The sequence below is a fragment of the Phlebotomus papatasi genome, chromosome 3 (genome assembly GCF_024763615.1).
Source record: "Phlebotomus papatasi isolate M1 chromosome 3, Ppap_2.1, whole genome shotgun sequence".
Lineage (NCBI taxonomy): Eukaryota > Metazoa > Arthropoda > Insecta > Diptera > Psychodidae > Phlebotomus > Phlebotomus papatasi.
In genome coordinates, this window is record NC_077224.1 from 59,335,935 (window position 1) to 59,354,570 (window position 18,636).

The window sequence follows — 18,636 nt, forward strand, 5'->3', positions numbered from 1 at the left end:
CTTTTGTAGTTCAAAGAATGTTTAAAGTATTTTACATTCTCTTCTTATTTGACACTTTTAAGTATTATTTTTTGTCGAAACTTAATGTTGGTTTGTAAGGAAATTCAGTTCTAAAAAATTAGAAATAGCAGACTCATTATTTCACATTTCCAAAGAATAAAACTGAGGCTTTATTACGTTACTACTCATAATATTGTTTAATCAATAATTAATTTGAAAAAAAAACTTGGTAGGCTAGTTACTTATGTGTACTAAAATATTGTACTAAATATTTTTTTCCTATTACGACAATACAGAATACACGATATGTTTATACTAAAATAAGAGAACATACAAAATAGTGAAACTGCCTAAAAGTTGATATCTTAGAGTTTCTTATTAATAAACGCTGGATTTATTTGACATAGGGGGAAGTGGGGCGCCTTTGAAAGTGGGGCACCTTTGAAATTGTGATTTTTCACCTATTTTTAAATAAAATTGAGACTTATCATGATATAATTTAGTTGCACGAACAGATTGAGAAACTAAATTACAATATGATATAGCTCAGTTTCACTTAACATAGGAGAAAAATCCCAATTTCAAAGGTGCCCCACTTCCCCCTACTGCGTCATTGATTTGAAGTTCTAAAGCTTTCTAATCTGTGAAATCAGTACCAAATTGTTCATTTTGCGAAACACAGTATGTAAAAATTAAAATAAGTTAGAATCAGACTTGTGATTACAGTAGTTGCCAAAATCAGTGAATTAGATATAAGATGATAAAAACGAATACTGAAACCTAAAGTCGGAAGTCATCTTCATGGTCACGTATCTTACGTATATCTTCAAATGTCAAAATTTAAATTTGATCTGACACACTGCCATAGAGATAACCATATATTTCTCCCATCTACCATCTGTATTAATTAGTCTCTGCAATATTGTTGCCTGAGGGCAAGTGCTTTTTGAGTACTCAAGAAATAATTTGTTACACTCGCGCTTTCTGCCCAATTCATCAACATCGTCCACGTTGTGGTCTTAATTATTTGCCAGGCCAAAATGAAAATTTAGTCAACAAGTAAAATTTGCCATAGTGATAAGATCAAAGATTTCAACAGCTGAAGGTCATTTTCGTGTTTACACAATTATCAGGGTGTCTGTCAACTGATTTGTATCATCGTGAACACTTTTGTCCGCCTGAGACGCGTGGTTACATAAGGCTTTGCTATCTCGATGCTCCTCAAACCATCTTGGAGCATATTTTCCTGATCATTTGCTTATTCAATTCTATGATGAAATCAGAGAAGAAGCACAAAAAAAAGAACCAACATTCTATCGATGGCAAATGTTTAATGAATTGAGCTTGAGAAGAATATATGGGAGTGTGTGTGATAAAAAAGCCGATCATTCATAAATGGATTTAGGAAATCGTTCTCTTAGGCGTTTGCTCGTTTTCTTTTTGTTCGCTCGTATTGTGTATGTCTTAAATTGTAGCTCCTTGAGTAATTATGAGTAAATCAATTTGTACATGCAAAATCCGCTTAACAAGAGAATTTGATATGTTCCAAAAAACGACATCTTAAGTGCCACTGTGGCCCCATTTTTTCCGCTTCAAGTCCCCATCCTCCGTCGTCATCGTCTACTCTTGGATCTTTGACGCCACGCGATGTAAACACATCTTTTGGGGACTCTGAAGTGCCGAATAAGCAATGAAAATTTAGGAAAATTGAGATTTTTAAGTTAACTAAGTTTTGTGTAGGTTTTTAATCTTCTAATAATCTTCTTGCAATAGCCTTATACCAGGGGGTGACAAGAGCACTGAAAAACTCAAATACGTTTAGTGGAAATACTAAATTTAGCAGAGTATTAATTCGTAGGCTGTTCGTTCTTAACTTGGTATTTTATCTAATATCTATTTTTTTTCTTACGAAATTCAAGATTTTATTACAAAAAGAAAAACACATGAAAAATAAAGCATTTGTCAGATCCTAGGCTCATAAGGGTTTCAGATCTGTTCTTTATCCATATAGGGGAGACTGGGGCACATGTAACCATTTTCGATAGATGCGAATTTGAGGTGATTTTCCAAGGACACCGTGATTTTTTGAAAAATATTTCTTAGCTCATGTTTTAGCCTTGGGTATAGGCAATTCGTCGAGGGTAATGCGGATTCTGGAAAACAATTGAGTTTTCCATAAAAATAAAATTTGTGTCACTGTGCATTTTTCTCTTTTCACAAAATACCTGGGGTAGAAGTAACCACTTTCTGGGGAGGATGTAAACACCTTTTTTCCCACCCTTGAAATTAACTTTGCACCACTCTCGATTATTTTAATTACTTAAGAGATATATAAAGACTGTATATTTTTCAAAAAATCATGACACTTTTTACAAAGAATAATTAAAATAGCAAAAAAACTAAAAGCATGCATATCAAAGACATTTTTCAATGGATTTTCCCCATATTTTGACATCATGTGACTTTTTATTGAACACAGTGCCACCAATTTTTTTCGTAATCTATGAATTATAGATATTTCGCATGAAGGTCAATTTCCCGCTCTTTTACCTACTCATTTTGTGTAATTGAAATTGCCTGATTACATCTACCCCAAATGCTGTTTTCTGACCAATTATTAATTCTTTTGAAAAAATGAGAATCTCAATTTGTCTAGTAAATCCATAAATATAATCCTAAAAGATGTAGGAAAGAACTGGTATTGCTACATTTCGATTATTTTACACAGTTTTCAATTTCCAGGTGGAAATCCAAATGACCAAAATAATCGAAATATCAACATTTTCGGGAAAAATGATTTTTATTTTTAAAGTATTAGGATTTTATTGACCAATTCTTCTGTGGACATACATCCCCATGGTATCTATGAATGCTTATGGGTTTTATCCTCTGGAGTCTTAAAATTAATGAAAAAAATTACAGTGTTTACATCTACCCCAGTTTACTACTGCCCCAGTTCCCCCTACTTTGTTTTCTTTAATTTTTTAATTTGTAATTTTTTAGAAAATGTCGCCCTGAATTACTTGTTATTTTTAAGATTCGGAGGTTTTCAGAAACTGAGCTAAGTCTCTAGTCTGAAGACCGGTTTAAGGACAAAGACTGAGGAGTAGTCGAAAAACAGATTCATAAAATTTATAACCTAAAAAATCATTAAGAGAAACTGGGGCAGTAGTAAACACAGGGTAATTGTAAACACTGATTTTTATGTCTACACTACTTGGATTTTTGTCAACTATTTGTTCAAGGAATAAGGATCCTTATACCATCTATGAATTCATATAGGTCTTGTCCTCTCAAGTCTGATGTATAATTAATATATCGTAAAGTCTACAACTGCCTCGTGTTTACTACTGCGCCAGTTTCCCTTATTAACTAAAAGTCATTTTCCGGATTAAGTCTTTGGTCTTTTCAAGAAACTTGAGGGGAATCTAGAGGGAAGTCAGGGGAACTCATACATTTTCAGGAGACTCACGGGAAACCCACCGGGAACTTAGGGTACCCATATATTTTTCAGGAGAACCCATATATTTTTCAAAGAACTCAGGGAACCCATATACGGGCTTCAGACCTAATGCCCTAGACACACTTACGACTCAAGCCGAGAGACGACTTAGTGGAAAATGATGGAAATGTAGTTTAACCATTATATCTAATATAATTACGCTAAGCCGTCTCTCGGCTAATCCTCAGGTCTGTCAAGGCCCTAAGGCTTAGCCATATGGCTTAACTTCTCTAATTTCTTCTTAATCATTTTTCAAAATCTTCAAATCAAATTCTCGATTACCGTATTACCTTATCTCATACTCAGTGGCACTAGGTGAAAATAATATAAGAAAATTGAAGAAATAAAATGAAAATGCGATAAACGGTGAGCAAAAAAACACTGTACGATTAATTTATCTTACAGTTTTTTTTGCTCACCGTTTATCGAATTTTCGTTTTATTTCTTCAATTTTCTTATATTATTTTCACCTAATGCCACCGAGTATGAGTATGAGATAAGATAATAAGTTAATGGAAAACTTGCGTAAGAATTGCAATGAAAATGCGTAAATTAACGAAATACGGTGAGGCTACGGCGAACATTTTATTGTCAATGTGATCCTGCCCTTATTCTATTGAAAATATTGTATATTTTTTAAAGCTTATGTTCAGGATAACCCCAAACATTTAAAAGGAATACTCGTTCCTTAACCTTTCTTTTCAGATGAACCTTTGAGTAGTTTGTCAAAAATGAAACCAAGTTTGAATTCTACTCGAATTAAATAATGTCGGATGATCTACTTTTAAAAGAGTTACTTGAGACAATTTTCCTGGATGTGTCTGGTCTTTTCCTCCTCCGGAGACGTGCAATTTCACACGTCTGGAGATCAGCCGTCAAAAGGCATTTTCGTTGCTAAAATTGCCTCATATAAAATAAATCTAATAATAGTTGCGCGGGTAATTTTAGTGACTTTTTCCTTGGTTTTTGTGTTCGCAGACCTGCAGCCACATGCATATTGAGTGCATGACTCAATTCGTCTTTTCGTCAATTTGCTATTTTGATTTAGTCCAAACAGTTGTTTGGGTGCGAGCCTTTAATTAAAATTTATGTTTTAACATGAAAATTCCAACTGTCCATTAATTGGGTGCTGCACCACTAGCAATTTTTTTTTTTATTGCGAGCAATATAGACTTTCATCGAGGCACCAAATGGGATAAGTTATTGCAATTAATAATCGGAGCAATGAGTGTACGAGACACCACACAAAGTCCTAAAAGACATGACTGAAAAGATAAATTGTAAAGCGGAAATCATACTGTAAATTAAAAGCAAAATTTCTGTGAGGGGGCATAAAAAGAGCAGCCAAGGTTGCAAGACAAAATAAATTTGGCGCGATTATTAATTGATGTTGTTAAAAAAATAAAACAAAGAGACGATTCAGTGGAGCAATCCCATAAACAATAGTATTATATCAATTTTACACGCTTCATTGGCTTATCCTCTGGCGTAAGTTAAATTGTTTTGATTCTTCGATGAGGCATTGTGTCGGCTGCTGTTGCTGCCTTTTCCCAAAAAGTCACCTCCTGCATTCGAAGTTGGAGGTTTGACTTGGGGAATTGAAGTACAATTTAACCCTTCAAGGGTATTTTTGTTAAATTCTTTGGGTTTTTTACTAAGGCCTTTGACGGAAGGGTTTTTGACAAAAATTGCTCCCAGTGTGTAGACGCCTTTATTTTATTTTTTTAATATTTTCAATATTTAATTAATTTTTCTCTGACTATGATTTCATACACTGAGAAAAAAGAGGGTGTGATTAACATTTTTTCCTCAGAACTATAACACTTTTTAGGTGTAAAAATATATCAACATTTTTTAATGTTAATTTTACACCTTATTAAGGGTAAAATTAACATGAAAAAGGGTATCTTTAACCCCTAATACACCTAAAAAGGGTAATATTTACACCGATTTTGGATCAATACTGCAGGGTAAAATTAACATTTCCGGAATGTTATTTTAACTTTTTCGGATTTCTCTCAGTGTATCTCTTCAGTTGGTTTACACTTCAACTAACAATCCAAAAAGAATTTTAAATATTTATGTGTTTAGTGAAGGGTTAAGAGAGACAGGTCCATTGGCAGTTCTGTGGGAGGCTCCATGGTGCCCAGAGAGTCATTATATACTTTTTTTTTTCAATTTTACAAAATCTTTTATTAATCAAGGCTAAGAAAAAATTTACATTTCTTACATTATATATCGAAATCCCATATGACATGTAATCTAAGACTGTCAGCCAAGTGTGCAGTCTAAGCTAATGGTATTTTGAATGAAAACACCCTCCTTCCCATTGAGTTTTTTTTTCAGTCTTTGCCTATATGGAAATTTATGCGAAATGATAAGATCGTGAAAAAAAAATTCGACTCGAACTTAAAATCATTGCCATGGAAGATTCTCGCTCTCTCTGTGACCAATATTGCCACCAGGAATTATTTATAAAACACCTATTCGCTTAATAAGCTCATTAAAATGCCAACGAAAAAAAAATTTCGTCAGTCCACCAATTGTTCTCATACACCATGCGAATTAATTAAGATTGTGGTGCGGGAAGAATAGAACGAAGGTGGTTTTTGGCTATGCAGACATAATGTTATATTTTGCAGCTTTCGCAAAATAAAGAATCAAGAATCAAAAATCACAATTTATTTGGTATCGAATTTCTTTGAGAATATTTTTGTTTGAATGCTTTAAAACAAAGATCAACTATGAAGAAAAAAACTTGGGATATTTTTAAATTTGTCTGATATCTAAACAATATTTTCTGAGGTTATGGCTTTAGTTTATTTTTGACGACAAAATTTTGAACATTTTAATGTCATAAAAGATATCAAAATGCTTAGTGACTGAGCAACTGCAAGTTTTCTAAAGGATAAATACTTGTTTGTCGCTAAATTGGAAGATTAGTAAATTTGCCAAGATACTGCTAGGTCAAATTTGGAAAAGCGGACATTTAAAAAACAACTGAACTTAAAAATGTAATTTTTTTCTACTTAAACGAAATTTTCATATCTTTTTTCCATTGAAAAGTGATAAGGGAAAATCTTTCTCCTGAACATTTTTTTAGTACATGACTGTTCTCATGTATTTCTAAGTTATCGACTTTGGTTCCCGTCACTGCAGTTTTGTCTAGTCCTCGTCTTATTTTAGAGAACTACCCAACAGTCGTGGCAGGAACCAATACAAAAAAAAGTCGATCATGCAGAACCACATAGAACACTCATGTACTAAAAACGAATGTTCAGGATAAGACTTTATTTCCCTTTTAATTTTTTCATTGGGATATCATCACCATAATGGATCTATTGTACTGAAAAGTGTTTAGTGAGCTTTATTCATTAATTTTTATTTATTTTTAATTTCATGTCTCAGTAAAATTTGTATAATAGGGTAAACGTACCAAATTTCGCCCAGCTTGCAATTCCGGCCATTGTTTTGTTAATCAAATTTCCATGAATTTTTAGTTTTAGCATAGGGGAGACTGGGGAAAACTTGTCAAAACGCATATTTAATTCTTTCACAAGCTCTGGAGAAAACTCAAACGTTTTATAATGAACATATTCTTATAAGAAATTTACTGCTCTACAACATTGCAGAAGACTATTTTCCTCTATCTCGAAAGAAATGCGATTTTCGAATCATTTTCTAAAAGTCGATTTTGTGGAGATTCTCAAAATTGCTGGGGCAAATTTAGTCAGTCTTCGGATAATTTGTGACGTTTCACACTCGGAAACGTTAAAAATATCAAATAGATATATTTTTATAGGAAATTTATTCCTCTACAACTTTGTCGAAGTTAATTTTTCTCTATCTTAACGAGAAATGTGCTTAAATTGAACTAATCAGTATTGATAATATCTGTAAGCCAAATATTCCAAAAATAGGGCTCAAAATTTCATTATTTTTTATTTTACATAATTCTTCCTCGAATCCCTTGAAACTTTGTAAGTTTAAGAAGGTTCATGAAGACTATCTATAATAAAAATTTCAAGCCTCAGTCTCTTTTATTTTAGAAAATAATGAATATTGAAATTTCCGTTTTGACAAATTTTGCCCCAGTCTTCCCTACTCTGCAGATTACATTATGAAAAAATCACAAAAAATGTCACTTTGGCAAACGCGCTGATGTAAAAAACAATGGAAAAATTCGGGAAGGGCAAGGAAAATTAAAAAGTGTAGTATATTTATTAAAAATACTACACTTCAAACTTGAGACTTTGGTGCTTACATGCAACTATACTAAGAGCAATCCGAAAAAGTTAAAATAACATTCCGGAAATGTTAATTTTACCCTGCATTATTGATCCGAAATCTGTGTAAATTTTATGCTTTTTAGGTGTATTAGGGGTTAAATTTACCCTTTAAAAGGTGTAAAATTAACATTAAAAAATGTTGATATATTTTTACACCTAAAAAATGTTAAAGTTATGAGGAAAAAAAGTTAATCACACGCCTGTTTTTTTCTCAGTGTGTGCCGAAATTTGGCAAACTTACCCTAAGTACAAAAATCAAATATTTCAAATTCACTCATATAAATCCATGAAAAAATTTCTATAATAAAAAAATCAGAGTCAGTTATTTTAATCAGAGTCAGAGTTATCCTATATACAAAAATAAAATATTTTAAATTCAATTATTTAAATTCATGAAAAAAATTCTATAATAAAAAATTAGAGTCAGTTATTTCGGTTATTTCATTCCCTTCCTGTCGATCACTTTTCATGCATTTCATGTACTAAGACATGTACTAAATAACATGTCTGACATTTCATAACATGATTAAAATTTAGCACTAATTGAACACTTTTCATTTGAATGACACGACTATAAATTTTAACTGTATTATGATAATTCCTCTTATTACCATGATACACGGTGAATATTTAGTAATTATGAGATTTTTTCACAATTTCTTTTAGTACACAATAATAAATGAGAAAATTAAAAAAAAGTTTCATTAGTAATATTTTTTAAATTTAAATATAAAATAATAAATCATTTCATTTGTTAAAAATGATTACGATGTTCAATAAGGATTAATTTTTATTTAAAATATTTCTCAATGTGATAGCTCCATAAGTTTTTGGTTGAGAGATATAAAAGATATAATATGCCATTAAAATTAATATTTCATAAAATTTATTTTCACCGTCTTGAAATTTATACCTTGCTGAAAGCAATTCAAGATCATGTCAAGAGAAATTTTACATAAAGTATGAATATCTCCTCCATTGACGTATCATTTTTCGGTGGGCACTGTAATTCTATCTTTCTTCTGAGAATTTCACTATTTTATTCGAATGTCAATCACATTTTGGTGTGAAAAATGAAGGGAGACTCAGTCAATTTCGCTTTTTCTCTTTGATCACAAATCAAACTAATTTCTCATGAAAATGCCTCAGATAAGAATTCCAATGGGATTTTGTGTTTTTCTTTCATTTAACTTGCTAAAATCATTATCTCAGTGTGCAAAAATCCCAAGAATTCACACTCCAGATGGTGTGGTATTTTTTTCCAGTTGATTTGCAGAAGGGATCAATGGTCGGATTTCACTATGGGAGATCCTTGGGCAATCCCAAACGCCATCCTTAAGACATGTTGCCGTGTCAGACATTCGTCTTTAGTGTTTATTTTAGTTACCAGGATATGATGAATGGTATTTCTGTCCATTTTGTCTTGTGTTTGAAATGCCATTGGAGGAAATTTACAAAAATAACATGTGTGGTTCAAAGAAGGCGAAAGGTGAGAATTTTACAGCCTCAATAGAGGATTTTGTACTTCTTAGAAAGCCGATAGGATCCTCAGTGTCTGAGGCTTGGTGATCAAATTCTCAATGAAACAGGCACGTATTTATTTTGGAGTTTAGAGAAATACGTTTCCATACACTCTATCGAAAAGCTTACAATTTACCTAGCCTGAAGTGAAGGGATAAAAAGAGAAACGGAAATATTTAACCAAATAGAGAAACTTTTTAGCAGAAAATAATCTAAAATTTCGAATTGATTTTATCAATTAGCACATATCTGTACTAAGTCAGTTTGTGGCATGAACTAGCAATTACTCTGAAAATAACAGAATAGAAGCTATTTATTGAAATTATTCTTTTTGAAAATTTATATTATATGTACAAGATGGTATTTATCATTTAGAACAAGGCTGTACTAAACAAGTCGTAATGCAAACTTACTATTCAAAAAGCTAGCAAAAATATTTAATGAACTTCTTCCATAATACAATACAAAAAAACACAATTGTGTTTATCATTTAGTACATGGTTGTACTAAAACGATTTGTCGTATAAATTCAGAGTTTATCATTAAACTGACAAATCCATGATATGTACAATTATATATTGCTTGCAAATATGTGCTTTGAATTTGATAATACAAAAGGAATTACAGGGGGAGGTGGGGCTACTTTAAGTTGTGAGGCTATGTTAATATACAATTTCTCGTATAATTCTAAAGGAAACTGGATTTTAACACAATGTAATTGACATGACGAAGAAATTGTGGATCTAAATTGAATTATGGTAAGACCCAGCTTCCTTTAAAAATATGCGAAAAATCGTATATTAATGTAGCTCTATAGCTCAGAGTAGCCCCACTTATTTCTATAGCCCATGCTTTAGGAAATGGCTGTACTAAAGGAAATTGTTATAAAACTCACAATTTTTACACGAACCAATGAAAAGGCAAACATTATTGCATTGTAAAATACAGAAATTTTATATCGTCATAATTTAGAACACGCATGTACTAAATCAATTCGTTGTAATAATATTTTTCATAGAATAGTGTAACATAGTGTTCATTAGGGTAACAATATATACTGTCATGTAAATACAATTTCTGTATTTTCTAATGCAAAAAACATGTTTATAATTTAGCTAATCATTTAGTACATGCAAGTACTAAAGAAGTTCGTTATAGAAATATACAATATTACAATTTGCATTGTATAGTTTGAACGAAGTATTATTTCATATGAACTTTTTACATTCAAAAATGTAACAAACTTTATTTATCGTTTAGCACGTGTCTGTGCTAAAGAGAATTTTAATATGAAAAGTAAGGAGAAAATAAAAGATAAAATTGATTTATGTGATGCACCTTTCTCTGTTGTTACCTACTGTGACACAGTGTAAAAGGATAAGAAAATCGTAAATTCCTTGTGCTAAAAATTTGTACTAAATATCGGAGAGGCTTGAAAACTAACAGAATAATTGTTTTTTTTCTATGAATCAATCAAAATTTAATATGAAAAATATGGCACTATTACTTGGTATTTTTCAGCAATACAATAGCCATATCATTTTAGTGCTCTATGCGAGGAGTGCAAGGTGAACGCAATTAATGGAATTGTACACCATTTGACGCGTCGGAAAGCTAATATGCGAATCCGGCGTGTTAATTTTCATAAGATAAGTTGTGCAGTAAAGAGAATCGTGATAACTCGAGGAGGATGGAAAGAGGATTCTTAAGAAAATCAACACCTTCCCGATATGAGATTTATCGTTGATTCCCGGCTCAAAAACAGAAGTCACATTCATACAGAAGGCAGTGTGGGAATCGAGAGCGGGAAATTATATAACGCGCAGTGTCTCTAATTAAAAAGACACACAGCTAAAAATATGCAAAATCTCACAAGGCACAACAGCCAAGAAGATTGGGGAAGGAAAGAAGAAAGAAGTTTAGAATGGGAAGAAGGCAAATTGATGGAGGAAAAGTGCGGAAAAAGGAGAAGCGAGTTCCGAAAAAAAGAGAGATTTGTTTTAAAAATGACGTATAGTAAAATGTTGGGTGTTGGAACTAATGTGATGCTAATGTGGTTAAAGTTAATAATAATAATTAAAATGATAAGAGCGACATGGGTGATAAGAATTGGCGCCTTTTTATGGGATTTCATTCAGTAACACCTTTCAAATGGAATGAGATCAGACAAATACACAAATACGCGCCAAGGGAGATACATTCTATGCGGGAAAGTTGTCAACAACCATACTCGTGATGCCCACCTCCAACACAATCAAAAGAAAAAATAAGAACTAAGAAGGTTTAAAAAAAAGTCAGAAAAGAGTGTATAAAAACGTCAAAATAGACTTGCTGGAAAATGATTAACAAATACACATTAAACAGGGTGTTTATCATTTATCACTCAACAGTGTTCAGTTCATATAATAAAAGATGAAAATAAACTTTCCTGGGCTGATTTGAAACGTTTATTTATCAGACAAATATTATTTTAAGATGTTTACGTGAGAATAGTTGAATGTGGTCTTCGGAACTCTGCCATTTCAATGAGACCACCATTCGATTGATGCGAAAATTTTTCATCACATGCATTTTAACACATTGCCGGTTGTGTGAAAAGTCTGTGATTGACAGGGAACAATTTCACGCCTTGGTCAGTGCTTTCCACATGGAGTTCACACACAGATTCACATTGGTTTTTGAGCGATGGGTCACTGCTAAAGTTCTCATTTTTTCAGCTTATGAGGAAGCATCTTAGTTTTTCGATTAACTGTTCCGGTCAAACTCTTTTTTCGGGACTGTTTAAGATCGAGATTTAATATTACTTATACTACAACACATGGGATTATTAGGAAAATCTGCAAAATTGAGCTCAAAATAGCAATTTCAAATCGTAAATGCAGGAATTTCGAAATATATTCGAAATTCGGTTTAATGTCTAGTATAAAAACCTCATTGAACCTTTTTGCATCCGCAGTTTATTTAAATTAAAAATAGGTTTAAATTAATTTAGAGCATTATTGCTTTAAATATTTACACGATTTTCACAATTAGGGAGAGGTGGGGATAAATAGGCTATATTGAGCTGGGGCTATATTAAAAACGCTATTTTTCGCATACTTATAATGGAACATGGGCTTTAAATTAATGTAATTTAGATAGACAAAACAATACCCGATCTAAATTAAATTATGGTTCCTACAGAAATATGCGAAAAAATAGTGTTTTCAATTGAAACCTATTTTTCCAGGTTAAGGTTTCCGTTTTCTCAATAAATAGAAGAAATTTTAAATATTAAGGATATTAAGTGATATTAGATGCTCGGTCAGTAGATTAATTTGAATTGAATGAAAAGAAACACGGATTTTGACCTAGATCCTTCTCCTCCTTTATTACTAGGACTATTACTAGGTCCTAGTAATAAAGGAGGAGAAGGATCTAGGTCAAAATCCGTGTTTCTTTTCATTCGATATTAAGTGATTCAATGACACAACGTTCGTTGGACACTCATTAGAGAAAATTAATGTCTCATCTGCACTATATATTTAGAAAAAGGGAAGATATCTCTGATTTGCCTCTGGATCTAGTTAAAATGTTTTCGAAAGAAAAATTTGGAAGAGTACACTCGGAGAAATCCGAAAAAGTTAAAATAATATTCCGGAAATGTTAATTTTACCCTGCAGTATTGATCCAAAATCGGTGTAAATATTACCCTTTTTAGGTGTATTAGGGGTTAAAAGTACCCTTTTTCATGGTAATTTTACCCTTAATAAGGTGTAAAACTAACATGAAAAAATGTTGATATATTTTTACACCAGAAAAGTGTTAAAGTTCTGAGGAAAAAATGTTAATCGCACCCTCTTGTTTTCTCATTGTAGAATCTTCGGAATTAGGGGGAAGTGGGGTACCTTTCTATTGGACAGCTTAGAAATTAAGCTTTTTTCTTCTATTTTTAAAATGAAACTGAAACATATCATGAAATAATTTACAAACCAATTGCAAAGCTAAATTACATTATAATAATGGTCAATTCCACTTAAAATTACGAAAAAAATAGTTCGAATTCAAAGGAGTTCCAATTCAAAGGTGTCTCATTGCAAAGGTGCTTGCCTTACTTCCACCTACGAGAATTTTATATTATTCGCGATATCAAGTAATCTTATTATGGCAATTCTACCAGATTTTCGAAACAAAATGACGAATAAAGTGGTTCTTTGAAAAAATATTTTTCGAAAAGTAGCGTGAAAACTGATTCAACTTAAATTTGAATAACCGAAATTAGAATAACTAATTTCTTATCAAAAATATTTTTCGAAAAAACATACACTCAAAAAAATCCACGGTTAAATGGGTATGTAAAACAGGGTTTGACTATCAAACTGATGCCAAACCCTGTTTCAACCTAAACGTGGCAAGGTTTGACGTACAAGTATTTTTTAAACCCTGTTTCAACCAAACCCTGAAAAGGTAGAAAAACAAATCCTGTTATGGATATTGATTAACCTTGCCGTCAGTAAACCTTGGCAGGAATGAAGACCAATCCTCGTCACGATTATATTTTAAACCCTGTTTTCGTCAAACCCTGGCAAGAGTAAACCATAATCCTTGTCAGGGGTATATTTTAAAACCTTTTTCTCAGTAAACCCTGGCAAGAATGAAAACCAATCCTCGGCATGTTTATACCTTAAACCCTGTTTCGTCAAACCCTGGAAGGAGTATGGCTTAACCCGTAACACGGGTTACACTCAACCCTTGTTTCCATCAACCCCTGGCAAGCGGAAAAACAACCCTTGTCATGAGTTTATTCAAATCTCGCCTCTTTCAACCCCTGGATGACTATTTTCAACCCTTGTTAAGATTAAAATCAAATTTACTTGGAAAATAATTAAATAAAACTAGAAATTCTTATTATAATATTTTGCATCACTAAGGAAATAAAAAGTAACGGCTAGAATTAAAAGTTTATACTTTAGTCGTTATTTTCTTATTTTCTCAGTGAAGAAAAATATTATAAAAGGAATTTCTAAGCCTTATTTAATTGTATTACATGTAAATTTGACTTAAATTCTAACAAAGATTGAAAAATGATCTCCAAGAAGTTTACTTAAGTGAGATTTGAATTTCTCATATACATACATCAGTGTAGAAGTATAAAAAATTATAATTAGGTTAAGTAAACATTTAGAATTTATTACAATAAAATGGTACTTATTTCTCTAACAATATATCATTATAATTCCTTATTTTACTATTAAATAATTACAATTTAACACAAATATAAGAATTTATAACTCCTAGTTATTTCATTACTTTAAACTACATGTTACTTTCTGTATTCTGGGCATGAACCAATAAACTTATTATTATTATTAAAACTTAACTTTATTATATTATTATTTTTTAAGGTCTCGTAAAAATATCTGTTATTTAAAGCTTTTTAAAACAATAGTGGCAAAAACTAGGGAGTAAATTTTACAACAGCATGAGAAAAGGTTTTTTCAAAATAATTAAGTAAAAACTTAGGAAAATTCATCAAGAAAAATTGACAGTATTTGTTTACCTATATTCTATTTCAATATTTATGACCAGCGCACAATAACTTTTGTTTGTAAATATGTTTTCAAAATTTTCTATGAGACTGAGCGAGATGACTAGATTTAGTTTTCATTCACTCTCACTTAAATGTCAAAAACATGTTTACAAAACAAAAGTGATTGTGTCTTGGGCATTAATCTTATCTCAATGAAAAATAAATAAATATATCTAGATTACCTGAACAACAATGGCGTCTACACACTAGTAGAATTTTTTTTTAAAAATGCCTTTTTAAAAAAATTCTGACGTTTCTACCTACAAGGATATGGGAAATTTGATTTAAAAAGGCATTTAAAAAAAAATTCTACTAGTGTGTAGACGCCATTAATATATACATATTAAATATATACATATTCTTTGATAACATAGTACAACATGTGAAGAATATTTTCTCATCTTAAAGCTTCAAGCCAGTAGTGAGAAACTTTAGGATAGAGCCTTTACAAATTTATTTAAAGCCAATTGAGAAGCATCAACTTTAAAAGCTCTTTTTAAAATCTAAATTTGTGAGATTTATATGCAAAATTTTTCGAAAACTAATGCATTAATCTCATCGAAAATTTGCATACTTCTAGAGTTGATTGTTTAAAACCTACACAAGGATTTGTTTTTTTTTTTCCTTGATCATACCTTATTTTGCACAACGAAATGTAGTGTAAAATACGCCTTTTTTTCTTGTAAAAAATGCTATTGAAAACATATTTCATGTTTTTAATCTTTTGTTGAAATATAAGTTTTGCTCAACTGCTAACAGCAAATATTTAGTTTTCTGATTTCAGAGAAAAATTATGTCAGTTATGTCTCCGAAAATCATTTTAAAAGATCAGCCTCTTAAAATTTGTAAATGAAAATTTTAGAAAATATTGTTCTAATGTTGTACTTTTATGTTTCAGAGTTGGATTTGAAGAAATATTCTTTATTATATTTAAAAAAAAAAATTAAAGAGGGCATATTTTTTGGTTTCTAAAAAACCTACGTAATTCCTTAAAATAAACAATCCTGCTTCAGCCTGCACCACTTCAAAAGATGTGTAAGGTTAGGACGGTGGCAATTATTTTGTTTTGCACTTTCCACTGCTCCCTGGCGTGCTTCTGCTCTCTCCTCTTGAAATTTTAGGTAGAATTTCCATGTTTCAGTATATGATCCTCTCGTTCCAACTTCTGCAAATCTGGAGTTCGGATTCCGACATCTAAGAAAAAATGGTAACATAAACTAAAATTACAAAATTTATCTTAACAGTTTAGACATGTAAATAGATAGATAGATAGATAGATAGATAGATAGATAGATAGATAGATAGATAGATAGATAGATAGATGTTTATTCATTAGCAATAAATGAGGCTAAATCCCGTGGAAAATAGAAAACGTATAAAACGGTTAACTCGAGATTAAAAAAAAGAAGTTAAAACGTAAACTTGACACAGTTTAAAATTCAAAAGTCTTTAGAATATTTTGTGGTGAACAGCATTTCACAGTTTTTACACTAAAATCACGAGAAATTTTATCGATTTTTTTTAGAAAATACATTGCTCACCATATATTTACGCATTGAAGATAGAATTGGATTAAAAGTTTGTGAAAATCACGTTAAAATACAGAAAACGCCGCACTTTAACTTTGGATGCGCACACTTTGCCCAATACTAACCGTGGCAAGGATGAAAATCAATCCTTGAGAGATTAAAACAGGTTAACTCAAGGTTAAAACAGGGGTAAACTCCTAATCTTGACACGGTTTAAAATGTAGGCGTGCGGATAATCCTCAGAGAACAGCATTTTCACGATTTTTCCACTAACACCTTCAAGAATTTCACCGATATTTTTTATGAAAATTAATTTCTCACTGTTTATTTAGGCATTGATGGTGGAAAATTGGGATAAATTCTGTGAAAACTTCGTGAAAACTTGAGGAAACGCCGCACAATGGCTTTAGACGCGCACACATTGCACCAATCCACCAATACTAACCGTGGCAAGGATGAAAATCAACCCTTGAGAGATTAAAACACGGTTAACTCAAGGTTAAAACAGGGGTAAATTCCTAATCTTGACACGGTTTAAAATTTAGGCGTGCGAATAATCCTAAGTGAACAGCATTTTCACGCTTTTTCCACTAAAACCTTCAAGAATTTCACCTAGATTTTTTTAGAAAATATATTGCTCACCATTTATTTACACATTTACGGTAAAATTGACCCTAAATTCAGTGAAAATCTCATGAAAAAAGAGAGAAAATTCCGCACTTTGATTCTTGACGCGCACGTTTGGCTACAAACTTGAAAAGAAAATTAAGCACCACTTACCACAGAATTTTTCACAATTTACTCTTCTATGTCACTGATATGTCCCTGGGTGGTCACTGGGGGCTCATATTGAGCCCCAATCCTCGAAATGTCAACGCGAATGCCTCCATTCTTTGAGGCACACTGAACACTAAACACCATTTTTCTCTTTCTGATTCCACTTGACAAGTTTACACGAGAAACCCTTAAATGCATTAAGAATCTCGCCATGATAGAAATTTAAAACCATTCAAACCTTGCGCAAGATTTAAACCGATGTGTTAAGGTTAATACTGAAATCCTTCACTAAAAAAAGGATTTAAAATTGCTAAAACAGGGTTAACTCATGTTTACAGTTTAAAACCTTTTTAAAATTAAACCGTGGCTAACCCTGTTTATAGTCGATTTTAAACCTTGCCTCAAATAAGCTCTTTTCTGAGTGTAAAGCGTTTTACTGGATTGAGTTTTTCAAAACTAATTTCTCGTTTAATCTTTATAATTTCGGTTAGAAACAGTTTAATCAAGAGCATTTGAAATCGAAATTGCTCATTGTTTTTTTGGGGATTAGCAACAAATTATTATTACTACTATTATTCAACAGTAGACTCTGGTTAACTCGGCTCTTTTAAGATCAAGCTACTTTTTAATTCGAGGGCCAGATAAATTTAAAAAAAAATGGGTGGCAAAGCGTCCCAGGCTTTGCGAAATGCTCGAACTCGTGACTTAGATGCTATACCTCAAAAGTACTTTCGCATCATTTACCGTTTACCGGTACTCAACTGATTTGAATCGATTCATAAATCACTCAAAATATTTCCCAAAATACACCTCAGGAGTAATTTCATTGAATTTCGTATAAAAATTATTTATCGGTTATAAACCAGTTCCATTACCGATTCAAAACCGATTGGAACCAGTTTAGTTTTGTCGGAAATTCCAAGACCTTTCCAACGAGCCCAATCCTGACAACATTCGCTTGATAAATGCACTCTCTAGTGTCTTTTCAATCTTTGACCTTGAAAAACCGTTATTAGGAATGATTTAACGGTATTTTCGTCTAAAGACGAAATGTCCGTCTGGGTAATCTCTAAAACATATTCAAAAATGAGAAAAAATCGAACGACGCGTTTTCGAGCAATCCGCAAAAAAACATGGTTTTGGTTTTTGACGAAAATAGCTTCTAGTGTGTAGACCGTATAGACAGACACCATTATAAGGTAAAGTGCTCTCGAGTCGACCGGTTCCTCGACTCGACCAGTTGTCAATATTTGAATGTTTTAATGGTGAATTTCTATAAAATTGTCACTGATTCGTATTTATTTATGGAATAATTGACCTATTAATGTTAGATCATACGCCAAATATTAGTGTAAATATAAATAAATTGAATAAATAACTTTACCGGTCGAATTGAGGAACCGGTCCGACTTGAGGGAACTTTACCTTACAGGGATGGGGTTGTCAGTC

The 18,636-nt window shown here is 31.9% G+C and overlaps 1 protein-coding gene and 1 long non-coding RNA gene across 4 annotated transcripts in view; both read right to left on the reverse strand.

Annotated features, from left to right (window-relative positions):
• LOC129807036 (dorsal-ventral patterning protein Sog) overlaps positions 1-18,636 on the reverse strand; it is a 118,006-nt gene that overhangs the window by 84,188 nt on the left and 15,182 nt on the right. The gene's annotated exons all lie outside the window — the stretch shown is intronic.
• On the reverse strand, positions 15,511-17,557 carry LOC129807109 (uncharacterized). Of its 2 annotated transcripts, none has more exons than XR_008752237.1 (2): positions 17,191-17,557; positions 15,511-16,075 (listed from the first exon to the last, which is right to left on the reverse strand). It is a non-coding gene; the product is annotated as an uncharacterized LOC129807109 (long non-coding RNA). The 2 variants fall into 2 exon arrangements; XR_008752238.1 differs by lacking the exon at positions 17,191-17,557 and adding an exon at positions 16,536-17,042.